This window comes from Bufo gargarizans, unplaced genomic scaffold (genome assembly GCF_014858855.1).
Source record: "Bufo gargarizans isolate SCDJY-AF-19 unplaced genomic scaffold, ASM1485885v1 original_scaffold_986_pilon, whole genome shotgun sequence".
NCBI classification, from domain to species: Eukaryota; Metazoa; Chordata; class Amphibia; order Anura; family Bufonidae; genus Bufo; species Bufo gargarizans.
This window is the reverse complement of record NW_025334784.1, coordinates 142294-155075: the sequence shown is the minus strand read 5'-3', so window position 1 is coordinate 155075 and position 12782 is coordinate 142294. Positions and strand designations below refer to the sequence as shown.

The window sequence follows — 12782 nt, the reverse complement described above, 5'->3', positions numbered from 1 at the left end:
ACGCCACTTAAAGGGGTTGTGCCACCAATAGAAAGGTCTCCCGCCCAACACCCATCACTGCCCCTAAACACCACCATGTACTAAACCTGGCTTATTCCATGGTTACTGCCCCCACAGCTGGGGTCCAGATGCTGTTGGTTGCGACCTGCAGTGCGGCCTTGGAGTACAGGTCGCACATGCTCACTGCGCCGCTTCTCCCGCCCCTCTGTGTGCAGCGCCGGATACGGACGGGCAGACATTTCGCTCTAACACATATTGGAGGTTTGCACCAATTGAGTCTGTTATAAACTCAGTGACCGGGAGAACACGACGTGGATAGTGTCACGCAGGACTCATCCCACTGCCCTACGGCATGCTGGGACCGCAGTCACATGACAAACCAGGAAGTGGGGTTCAAGCAAGGGGGATACAAGAAAACCGTCAATGGCGTAAATCAGAAAACTAAATCCAAGGAGGAATGGGAGCTGGCGTCCCTTCCAGCTTTACCGCCGCCGCTCGCAGGGAAACGGACAACGTCGTTACCTTACAGCCCAGGACATAAGACATGACGCGACCTGCAGAGAATCCCCACCGTGCGGCCCTGAAGACACCGGACGCTGCAGTGAAGTCTGCTGACCTCCTCTGCAGATGAACAGAGATTAGGCATTAACCACCGAAAACAAGAGAATCCGGCAAGAAGCCACGTCCGACGGCCGCCACTGACCGGGAGGACCATCAGGCCCTGGGGCACCACAAGCCGCCATGAGACTACAACTCACCAAGTATTACTTTCCTGCCAAATATAACTACTAGGGAGGAAGGCACAGGACAGCCCATCAGCGTGTGCAAGTGTCAGTCTTCACTGGAATTCTATTCATAAACAGAATTTACCTACAGGAGAGCGCTACAGGGGCCATAACATCTGTGTTAAGTAATAACTACGCTGCATCTCACTGATTTCACCCTCATACATATCCAGTATTGTACTCCAGAGCTGCACTCACTATTCTGCTGGTGCAGTCACTGTGTATATACATTACTTATCCTGTACTGATCCTGAGTTACATCCTGTATTATACTCCAGAGCTGCACTCACTATTCTGCTGGTGCAGTCACTGTGTACATACATTACTTATCCTGTACTGAACCTGAGTTACATCCTGTATTATACTCCAGAGCTGCACTCACTATTCTGCTGGTGCTGTTACTGTGTTCATACATTACTTATCCTGTACTGACCCCGAGTTACATCCTGTATTATACTCCAGAGCTGCACTCACTATTCTGCTGGTGCAGTCACTGTGTACATACATTACTTATCCTGTACTGATCCTGAGTTACATCCTGTATTATACTCCAGAGCTGCACTCACTATTCTGCTGGTGCAGTCACTGTGTACATACATTACTTATCCAGTACTGATCCTGAGTTACATCCTGTATTATACTCCAGAGCTGCACTCACTATTCTGCTGGTGCAGTCACTGTGCACATACATTACTTATCCTGTACTGCTCCTGGGTTACATCCTGTATTATACTCCAGAGCTGCACTCACTATTCTGCTGGTGCAGTCACTGTGTACATACATTACTTATCCTGTACTGATCCTGAGTTACATCCTGTATTATACTCCAGAGCTGCACTCACTATTCTGCTGGTGCAGTCACTGTGTACATACATTACGTATCCTGTACTGATCCTGAGTTACATCCTGTATTATACTCCAGAGCTGCACTCACTATTCTGCTGGTGCAGTCACTGTGTACATACATTACTTATCCAGTACTGATCCTGAGTTACATCCTGTATCATACTCCAGAGCTGCACTCACTATTCTGCTGATGGAGTCACTGTGCAAATACATTACTTATCCTGTACTGCTCCTGGGTTACATCCTGTATTATACTCCAGAGCTGCACTCACTATTCTGCTGGTGCAGTCACTGTGTACATACATTACTTATCCTGTACTGATCCTGAGTTACATCCTGTATCATACTCCAGAGCTGCACTCACTATTCTGCTGGTGCAGTCACTGTGTACATATCAGAGGTTACAGAGGAGACGCTGCGCGGCCTCCTTGCGCAGTTCTGCAGGCGATCACCACATGCGGCGCACTATGGCGGCACTCTACAGCAGCTGCCCCGACACTTTAGTCACTTGTTTTATGATGACCCAGAAATCACACGCCAGAGAAAGCCAATCAGATACTGCGCTCGTTTGTGCGCCCAACACTCATTTCTGGGGATGTCGGGGCGTCTCGTCCGCCTCGTCTTTCCTGGCGGATCGCTTTCCGGAGCCTAATCGGGTAAAGTGCGCGGCTCCTGCGACAGGTCAGTAAAACAGAAGGCATGAGTTATGAATGAAGGGGACGCTCGTCACTGGACACCCGGGCGCCACTAATCTTTCCTGGTGTAGCAAGCTCAAGTATCAGGGATGATGGGGGTGGTAGTTGTGGGTTTAAGGAGATATATTCTGAGCATCCATTGCTGCACCGGACGAGTGGGGGGGGGGGTTCTGACGGCTGTGTCTGCCCTGCCGGGCGGGGTGGGGCAATCACACAGCTTCACCTCAAGTTACCAGGGTCAGCGTATGGCGCCATGACCGCCGGGGTCTACTCTAGAGGAGCTGCTCTCCATCTACACAGGAGGATCAGGCGCTGCGCCTCATTCCTGCCGGATTACCGCCCTCTGGACCTTCACCGCTTAAATCCACTTTGCCGGGAGAGCAGTTACGTAAGATTTCACTAGAAGAAAGGAAATACTCTAAAGGGATTGCAGGGTCGGAGCAGCGGCATGGTGCAGAGCGCCCCCTGGTGGCAGCAGAGGGTCCTGATCATCCGTTCAAGTTCTGAGGTTCTGTTCACTGCAGCTCGGAGGATTCCTCCATCACATACAGGCCTGGACAGATGCCTGTCTGCGGGGTGCCCCTGTGTACCAGGTAGTGGATCCCCCCCCCGCTAACAGACGCCGGGAGTAGTGGACTCCCCGCTAACAGAGGTTGCAATAACGTCTGTATAAGCGTCATTGGGGTGGGCTATGAGTTTGGGCGCAGGTTCTGCACTGGAGAGGACACTGTGAGCACATGGAGAAAGTGACCCACAGCCCGACCGCCCAGAACATGGAGTGAAGGTGAGGATTGGGGAGCATTAGACGGCACAATATGTGATTGGTGCAATGTTATATGCGTCCTGCTGGAGGGCGACTCCAGGAAAAGCAAGGAGGGCTGGCAAATCGGCAATAGATTGTCCCAGATATAGGGACCTCCATTACGTCTCATCTACACGGCTGCATCCATTGGGAGGTCTGCAAATCGGACATCCATGTGCTATCCACATCTCCATGCTGCAAAAGATAGAGCATGTCCTGTTCTGGCGGACCCACTGAAGGCAACGGGTCCGCAAGAAAATGCGGATTACACACGGACGCATCTGTGATTTGCGAACTGCAAAATGGATCCAGTCGTGTGCTGGAGACCTTATAGTGCAAGCCACAGTGCAGAGACTGTCCTATAACTGCCTCCTGCCACAACCGCCAGACCGCTGCCGCTCCCTGCCACAACCGCCAGACCGCTGCCGCTCCCTGCCACAACCGCTGCCGCTCCCTGCCACAACCGCTGCCGCTCCCTGCCACAACCGCTGCCGCTCCCTGCCACAACCGCCAGACCGCTGCCGCTCCCTGCCACAACCGCCAGACCGCTGCCGCTCCCTGCCACAACCGCCAGACCGCTGCCGCTCCCTGCCACAACCGCCAGACCGCTGCCGCTCCCTGCCACAACCGCCAGACCGCTGCCGCTCCCTGCCACAACCGCCAGACCGCTGCCGCTCCCTGCCACAACCGCCAGACCGCTGCCGCTCCCTGCCACAACCGCCAGACCGCTGCCGCTCCCTGCCACAACCGCCAGACCGCTGCCGCTCCCTGCCACAACCGCCAGACCGCTGCCGCTCCCTGCCACAACCGCCAGACCGCTGCCGCTCCCTGCCACAACCGCCAGACCGCTGCCGCTCCCTGCCACAACCGCCAGACCGCTGCCGCTCCCTGCCACAACCGCCAGACCGCTGCCGCTCCCTGCCACAACCGCCAGACCGCTGCCGCTCCCTGCCACAACCGCCAGACCGCTGCCGCTCCCTGCCACAACCGCCAGACCGCTGCCGCTCCCTGCCACAACCGCCAGACCGCTGCCGCTCCCTGCCACAACCGCCAGACCGCTGCCGCTCCCTGCCACAACCGCCAGACCGCTGCCGCTCCCTGCCACAACCGCCAGACCGCTGCCGCTCCCTGCCACAACCGCCAGACCGCTGCCGCTCCCTGCCACAACCGCCAGACCGCTGCCGCTCCCTGCCACAACCGCCAGACCGCTGCCGCTCCCTGCCACAACCGCCAGACCGCTGCCGCTCCCTGCCACAACCGCCAGACCGCTGCCGCTCCCTGCCACAACCGCCAGACCGCTGCCGCTCCCTGCCACAACCGCCAGACCGCTGCCGCTCCCTGCCACAACCGCCAGACCGCTGCCGCTCCCTGCCACAACCGCCAGACCGCTGCCGCTCCCTGCCACAACCGCCAGACCGCTGCCGCTCCCTGCCACAACCGCCAGACCGCTGCCGCTCCCTGCCACAACCCCCAGACCGCTGCCGCTCCCTGCCACAACCGCCAGACCGCTGCCGCTCCCTGCCACAACCGCCAGACCGCTGCCGCTCCCTGCCACAACCCCCAGACCGCTGCCGCTCCCTGCCACAACCCCCAGACGTCCCTGTTGAATTCTTATCGCACTGAGTTTTGCACAGTCTACCGCTCCGATCTCTACCTGACAGATTTGCTGCTTCAAGAAAGGTAGGATTCAGTCTTCTGAGAGAGAAATTTAAAATGGTCCAAATTTGCTATTCCTGCATGAAAGACATTATACAGGAGACTGGTGATGGTTTCCTGGCAGAAATAGCAACAGATTAAAATTATTTAGGCCACGTATTATATATATGAATTACTGCAAATTTCGTACTCCTCCTCGGCTAAAAATACTCTTTGAAAATGGTATAAGGAGTATTTTTGATCTTCCGGACCCCTGCCCGCTAATGGACGCCGGGAGTAGTGGACCTCTGCCCGCTAATGGACGCCGGGAGTAGTGGACCTCTGCCCGCTAATGGACGCCGGGAGTAGCGGACCCCTGCCCGCTAATGGACGCCGGGAGTAGTGGACCTCTGCCCGCTAATGGACGCCGGGAGTAGTGGACCCCTGCCCGCTAATAGACGCCGGGAGTAGTGGACCCCTGCCCGCTAATAGACGCCGGGAGTAGTGGACCTCTGCCCGCTAATGGACGCCGGGAGTAGTGGACCCCCCCGCTAATGGACGCCGGGAGTAGTGGACCCCCCCGCTAATGTAGAGAGGCTTCTGAAAGCCCTTTGGGGATTCCTCATCAGATCTTTGGCTGCAGCGCGGTGTGAACGGACCCCAAGGCTCACACTCTCTCACACACGAGACCCGGGCACATACAGTTCCAGCTTAGAAATGAAAGCGCCAGTAACATCCGTCGTCACGCCAACATCAGCGGTAACTTAGACCGGACAATCGCTGCGAGTGATTGGTATGAGATGTGAGACGAGAGCCGCCCTTCACCCCACCTGTGACCTGCATCCTCGGCCTCTCCACCTATCCCTCCATGGCGAGGTCAGTAACAACATATCCATAGCAGAACACCGCCTTAAAGGGAACCTGTCCTCAGCTTTATACTGACCTCACTGAGGGCGGTATACATTAGTGACAGACGTGCTGACCTCACTGAGGGCGGTATACATTAGTGACAGACGTGCTGACCTCACTGAGGGCGGTATACAATAGTGACGGACACGCTGACCTCACTGAGGGCGGTATACATTAGTGACAGACGTGCTGACCTCACTGAGGGCGGTATACATTAGTGACAGACGTGCTGACCTCACTGAGGGCGGTATACAATAGTGACGGACACGCTGACCTCACTGAGGGCGGTATACATTAGTGACGGACACGCTGACCTCACTGAGGGCGGTATACATTAGTGACAGACGTGCTGACCTCACTGAGGGCGGTATACATTAGTGACAGACATGCTGACCTCACTGAGGGCGGTATACATTAGTGACAGACACGCTGACCTCACTGAGGGCGGTATACAATAGTGACAGACATGCTGACCTCACTGAGGGCGGTATACAATAGTGACGGACACGCTGACCTCACTGAGGGCGGTATACATTAGTGACGGACACGCTGACCTCACTGAGGGCGGTATACATTAGTGACAGACGTGCTGACCTCACTGAGGGCGGTATACAATAGTGACGGACACGCTGACCTCACTGAGGGCGGTATACATTAGTGACGGACACGCTGACCTCACTGAGGGCGGTATACATTACTGACAGACATGCTGACCTCACTGAGGGCGGTATACAATAGTGACGGACATGCTGACCTCACTGAGGGCGGTATACATTAGTGACAGACATGCTGACCTCACTGAGGGCGGTATACATTAGTGACAGACATGCTGACCTCACTGAGGGCGGTATACAATAGTGACGGACGTGCTGACCTCACTGAGGGCGGTATACATTAGTGACGGACACGCTGACCTCACTGAGGGCGGTATACAATAGTGACGGACACGCTGACCTCACTGAGGGCGGTATACATTAGTGACGGACACGCTGACCTCACTGAGGGCGGTATACATTAGTGACAGACGTGCTGACCTCACTGAGGGCGGTATACATTAGTGACAGACATGCTGACCTCACTGAGGGCGGTATACATTAGTGACAGACACGCTGACCTCACTGAGGGCGGTATACATTACTGACAGACATGCTGACCTCACTGAGGGCGGTATACAATAGTGACGGACATGCTGACCTCACTGAGGGCGGTATACATTAGTGACAGACGTGCTGACCTCACTGAGGGCGGTATACATTAGTGACAGACATGCTGACCTCACTGAGGGCGGTATACAATAGTGACAGACATGCTGACCTCACTGAGGGCGGTATACAATAGTGACGGACATGCTGACCTCACTGAGGGCGGTATACATTACTGACAGACACGCTGACCTCACTGAGGGCGGTATACATTAGTGACAGACATGCTGATGTCATCGGTGCGTCACTCGTCAGCTAATAGTAAGTGGTGGCCGAGAAGCGGCATCAATCACTGCAGCCCGGACCTGGAAGAGTCACATCTGCCTGAGAAGAGTCCTGGTCATTATAATCTCTCAGAGAAAACTAGGTAGAAGCCGGTCCGTCATCAGCGGGCGGAGGGCAGGAGGCCGGGACTCTAATCCACTCACCTCTCTACTTTATACTGCAGTTACTATGGGCAGCATAAAGGCGATGACAGGTTCCCTTTAGTCCCTGCAAGACCCTGCGCACTGCCCTGTACGATCCCCAGGGGCACCTGTGTGCGGAGGGGGGAGACTGCAACTCACTGAAGGAGGACGACAACACCAAAAATCATCAGCAATGAGAAGACTGGAGGCGCCCGGTACACGGTGAGGAGGGTGGACTATACTTCTATCGGTGACCTCCAGGGACCTGGTCCCGCTCAGCGTCAGCACTGTCTGGTAACCTTCCAGTGTGCGGCCAGATCAGAGTGGGGGTGCAGACATCCATGTGAGGGGATCGCTCGGCCGTCGGCGCATGGTCGGCCATCACCCAGTCATAAGTCGGCTGTGATACTGACTAATGAGCACCACACATTTCCACTAAATGAACACTAGAGGGCAGCCATCTCCCACTGACCATCACATCCTCCTGAACCTTCCCAGGGCGCGATGTTCTGCACTGGGCACAGCACGAGAGACGCTACTAGTCAGGCGGGTAACAGAGCTGGACCCCGCAGCGGGACACAGGACGACTACAGCACCCAGGGGTTCAGGGAGATCAGAGGAAACCCATTACCGTGTAATTGCAGGCAGCGTGTTATAGAGCAGGAGGAGCTGAGCAGATTATATATACAGAGAACCTGTCACCATGTAATCTGCAGGCAGCGTGTTATAGAGCAGGAGGAGCTGAGCAGATTATATATACAGAGAACCTGTCACCATGTAATCTGCAGGCAGCGTGTTATAGAGCAGGAGGAGCTGAGCAGATTATATATACAGAGAGCCTGTCACCATGTAATCTGCAGGCAGCGTGTTATAGAGCAGGAGGAGCTGAGCAGATTATATATACAGAGAACCTGTCACCGTGTAATCTGCAGGCAGCGTGTTATAGAGCAGGAGGAGCTGAGCAGATTATATATAAAGAGAACCTGTCACCGTGTAATCTGCAGGCAGCGTGTTATAGAGCAGGAGGAGCTGAGCAGATTATATATACAGAGAACCTGTCACCATGTAATCTGCAGGCAGCGTGTTATAGAGCAGGAGGAGCTGAGCAGATTATATATATACAGAGAACCTGTCACCGTGTAATCTGCAGGCAGCGTGTTATAGAGCAGGAGGAGCTGAGCAGATTATATATACAGAGAACCTGTCACCATGTAATCTGCAGGCAGCGTGTTATAGAGCGGGAGGAGCTGAGCAGATTATATATACAGAGAACCTGTCACCATGTAATCTGCAGGCAGTGTGTTATAGAGCAGGAGGAGCTGAGCAGATTATATATACAGAGAACCTGTCACCATGTAATCTGCAGGCAGCGTGTTATAGAGCAGGAGGAGCTGAGCAGATTATATATACAGAGAACCTGTCACCATGTAATCTGCAGGCAGCGTGTTATAGAGCAGGAGGAGCTGAGCAGATTATATATACAGAGAACCTGTCACCGTGTAATCTGCAGGCAGCGTGTTATAGAGCAGGAGGAGCTGAGCAGATTATATATACAGAGAACCTGTCACCGTGTAATCTGCAGGCAGCGTGTTATAGAGCAGGAGGAGCTGAGCAGATTATATATACAGAGAACCTGTCACCGTGTAATCTGCAGGCAGCGTGTTATAGAGCAGGAGGAGCTGAGCAGATTATATATACAGAGAACCTGTCACCGTGTAATCTGCAGGCAGCGTGTTATAGAGCAGGAGGAGCTGAGCAGATTATATATACAGAGAACCTGTCACCGTGTAATCTGCAGGCAGCGTGTTATAGAGCAGGAGGAGCTGAGCAGATTATATATACAGAGAACCTGTCACCGTGTAATCTGCAGGCAGCGTGTTATAGAGCAGGAGGAGCTGAGCAGATTATATATACAGAGAACCTGTCACCGTGTAATCTGCAGGCAGCGTGTTATAGAGCAGGAGGAGCTGAGCAGATTATATATACAGAGAACCTGTCACCGTGTAATCTGCAGGCAGCGTGTTATAGAGCAGGAGGAGCTGAGCAGATTATATATACAGAGAACCTGTCACCGTGTAATCTGCAGGCAGCGTGTTATAGAGCAGGAGGAGCTGAGCAGATTATATATACAGAGAACCTGTTACCGTGTAATCTGCAGGCAGCGTGTTATAGAGCAGGAGGAGCTGAGCAGATTATATATAAAGAGAACCTGTCACCATGTAATCTGCAGGCAGTGTGTTATAGAGCAGGAGGAGCTGAGCAGATTATATATACAGAGAACCTGTTACCGTGTAATCTGCAGGCAGCGTGTTATAGAGCAGGAGGAGCTGAGCAGATTATATATAAAGAGATCCTGTCACCGTGTAATCTGCAGGCAGAGTGTTATAGAGCAGGAGGAGCTGAGCAGATTATATATACAGAGAACCTGTCACCATGTAATCTGCAGGCAGCGTGTTATAGAGCAGGAGGAGCTGAGCAGATTATATATACAGAGAACCTGTCACCGTGTAATCTGCAGGCAGCGTGTTATAGAGCAGGAGGAGCTGAGCAGATTATATATACAGAGAACCTGTCACCGTGTAATCTGCAGGCAGCGTGTTATAGAGCAGGAGGTGCTGAGCAGATTATATATATACAGAGAACCTGTCACCGTGTAATCTGCAGGCAGCGTGTTATAGAGCAGGAGGAGCTGAGCAGATTATATATACAGAGAACCTGTCACCGTGTAATCTGCAGGCAGTGTGTTATAGAGCAGGAGGAGCTGAGCAGATTATATATACAGAGAACCTGTCACCATGTAATCTGCAGGCAGCGTGTTATAGAGCAGGTGGAGCTGAGCAGATTATATATACAGAGAACCTGTCACCGTGTAATCTGCAGGCAGTGTGTTATAGAGCAGGAGGAGCTGAGCAGATTATATATACAGAGAACCTGTCACCGTGTAATCTGCAGGCAGCGTGTTATAGAGCAGGAGGAGCTGAGCAGATTATATATACAGAGAACCTGTCACCATGTAATCTGCAGGCAGAGTGTTATAGAGCAGGAGGAGCTGAGCAGAATGATAGTTTTATGGGAAAAGATTCAGTAAACCTGTAAAGCTATCCATTGCTATCCTTCTCTTCCTATGCTCAGGAGTCCTGGGGGCGGTTCTACTTGGTGTATTCGGTGATACAGGCCTGGCTGTCAATCACTGGTAGGACCGCCCCCAGGACTCCACATTATTAGAGCAACCATTTTGATGATGCAGAAGTTTTACAGATTCGCTTCCTGTTGATGAGGGGTCGCGGGTCAGACCGATGTTCCTGCACTTGTTGACTTTGGAGGGTTCAGAGTTCTGGAGAGGGTTTGTTCTCCTGATGTTTTTGTGTACGGAGTATTGCTTCAGGACCGATTCAGCAGTTCCCGTGACCACACAGTTCACCGGAGATCAGCACAGCATGTCTGTGTACTCGCTGAGAGGGGCCGCAGGGTCCAGTTCATCTACCGAGGCCCTGTACCCTGCGACGGCGAGGACGGGCATTTCCCCCTCAGCGAGTAACCGATGTACCAGTCTAAACAAAACGAGTGCTGGAGGAGCACGACCGCTGGGGCCTTTATCATGTGGGATTGGGCTTTCTTCTGCCTGAAGAGCGGAGGCCGCATCAGAACACAACTAAGAAGCGCCTCAGGAAACCCGAGGCGCTGGATGTGGGATCGCACTCCGCTCGTTTCACAGATTAAGGCTCCGTCTGTAATAAAGGGGTCCGCATCCGTGTGGACTCATCCATTATTTCTGGGGATGGAATGGATGCGTAGGGCACACTATGTGCTCTCTGCATCCGCATTTCCAGAGCGCACCACCGATCTTCCAGTCCGCGGCTCCCGAAAAAAATAAATATAGAACATGTCATTCTTGTCCACAATTGCGGACAAGAATAGGCATTTCAATGGGGGTGTTGGCCGGGTATATTGCGGATCCGCAATACAGTACGGACGTGTGAATGGACCCTAATCTTTATGAAAATATTGTCTTCAAAAACAGAGGATGTCCCCAAAAAATCTGGAATGTGTGGGGCATAGGGGCACATCACAAGTGACTGTTTAACCATAGAACGGGCTGAAGGCTGGTAATCGAATGTAAAAAAAACACAAATAAAATTTATATACACACACAGTACAGACCAAAAGTTTGGACGCACCTTCTCATTCAGAGTTTTCCTTATTCTCATGACTATGACAGATGTAGATTCACACTGAAGGCATCAAAACTATGAATTATCACATGTGGAATTATATACATAACAAAAAAGTGAAACAACTGAAAATATGTCATATTCTAGGTTCTTCACAGTAGCCGCCTTTTGCTTTGATTACTGCTTTGCACACTCTTGGCATTCTCTTGATGAGCTTCCAGAGGTAGTCACCTGAGATGGTCTTCACTTCACAGGTGTGCCCTGTCAGGTGTAATAAGTGGGATTTCTTGCCTTATAAATGGGGTTGGGACCATCAGTTGCGTTGTGGAGAAGTCCGGTGGACACACAGCTGATACTCCTACTGAATAGACTGTTAGAATTTGTATTATGGCAAGAAAAAAGCAGCCAAGTAAAGAAAAACGAGTGGCCATCATTACTTTAAGACATGAAGGTCAGTCCGTCCGAAAAATTGGGAAAACTTTGAAAGTGTCTCCAAGTGCAGTCACAAAAACCATCAAGCGCTACAAAGAAACTGGCTCACATGCGGACCGCCCCAGGAAAGGAAGACCAAGAGTCACCTCTGCTGCGGAGGAGAAGTTCATCCGAGTCACCAGCCTCAGAAATCGCAGGTTAACAGCAGCTCAGATTAGAGACCAGGTCAATGCCACCCAGAGTCCTAGCAGCAGACACATCTCTAGAACAAGTGGTAAGAGGAGACTGTGTGACTCAGGCCTTCATGGTAGAAGATCTGCTAGGAAACCACTGCTAAGGACAGGCAATAAGCAGAAGAGACTTGTTTGGGCTAAAGAACACAAGGAATGGACATTAGACCAGTGGAAATCTGTGCTTTGTCTGATGAGTCCAAATTTGAGATCTTTGGTTCCAACCACCGTGTCTTTGTGCGACGCAGAAAAGGTGAGCGGATGGACTCTACATGCCTGGTTCCCACCGTGAAGCATGGAGGAGGAGGTGTGATGGTGTGGGGGGCTTTGCTGGTGACACTGTTGGGGATTTATTCAGAATTGAAGGCATACTGAACCAGCATGGCTACCACAGCATCTTGCAGCGGCATGCTATTCCATCCGGTTTGCGTTTAGTTGGACCATCATTTATTTTTCAACAGGACAATGACCCCAAACACCTCCAGGCTGTGTAAGGGCTATCTGACCATGAAGGAGAGTGATGGGGTGCTGCACCAGATGACCTGGCCTCCACAGTCACCGGACCTGAACCCAATCGAGATGGTTTGGGGTGAGCTGGACGCAGAGTGAAGGCAAAAGGGCCAACAAGTGCTAAGCATCTCTGGGAACTCCTTCAAGACTGTTGGAA

General features: G+C 52.4%; 1 protein-coding gene across 4 annotated transcripts in view; it reads right to left on the bottom strand.

The window, feature by feature from the left end:
- LOC122924278 (microtubule-associated serine/threonine-protein kinase 2-like) overlaps positions 1–12782 on the bottom strand; it is a 103270-nt gene that overhangs the window by 75540 nt on the left and 14948 nt on the right. The gene's annotated exons all lie outside the window — the stretch shown is intronic.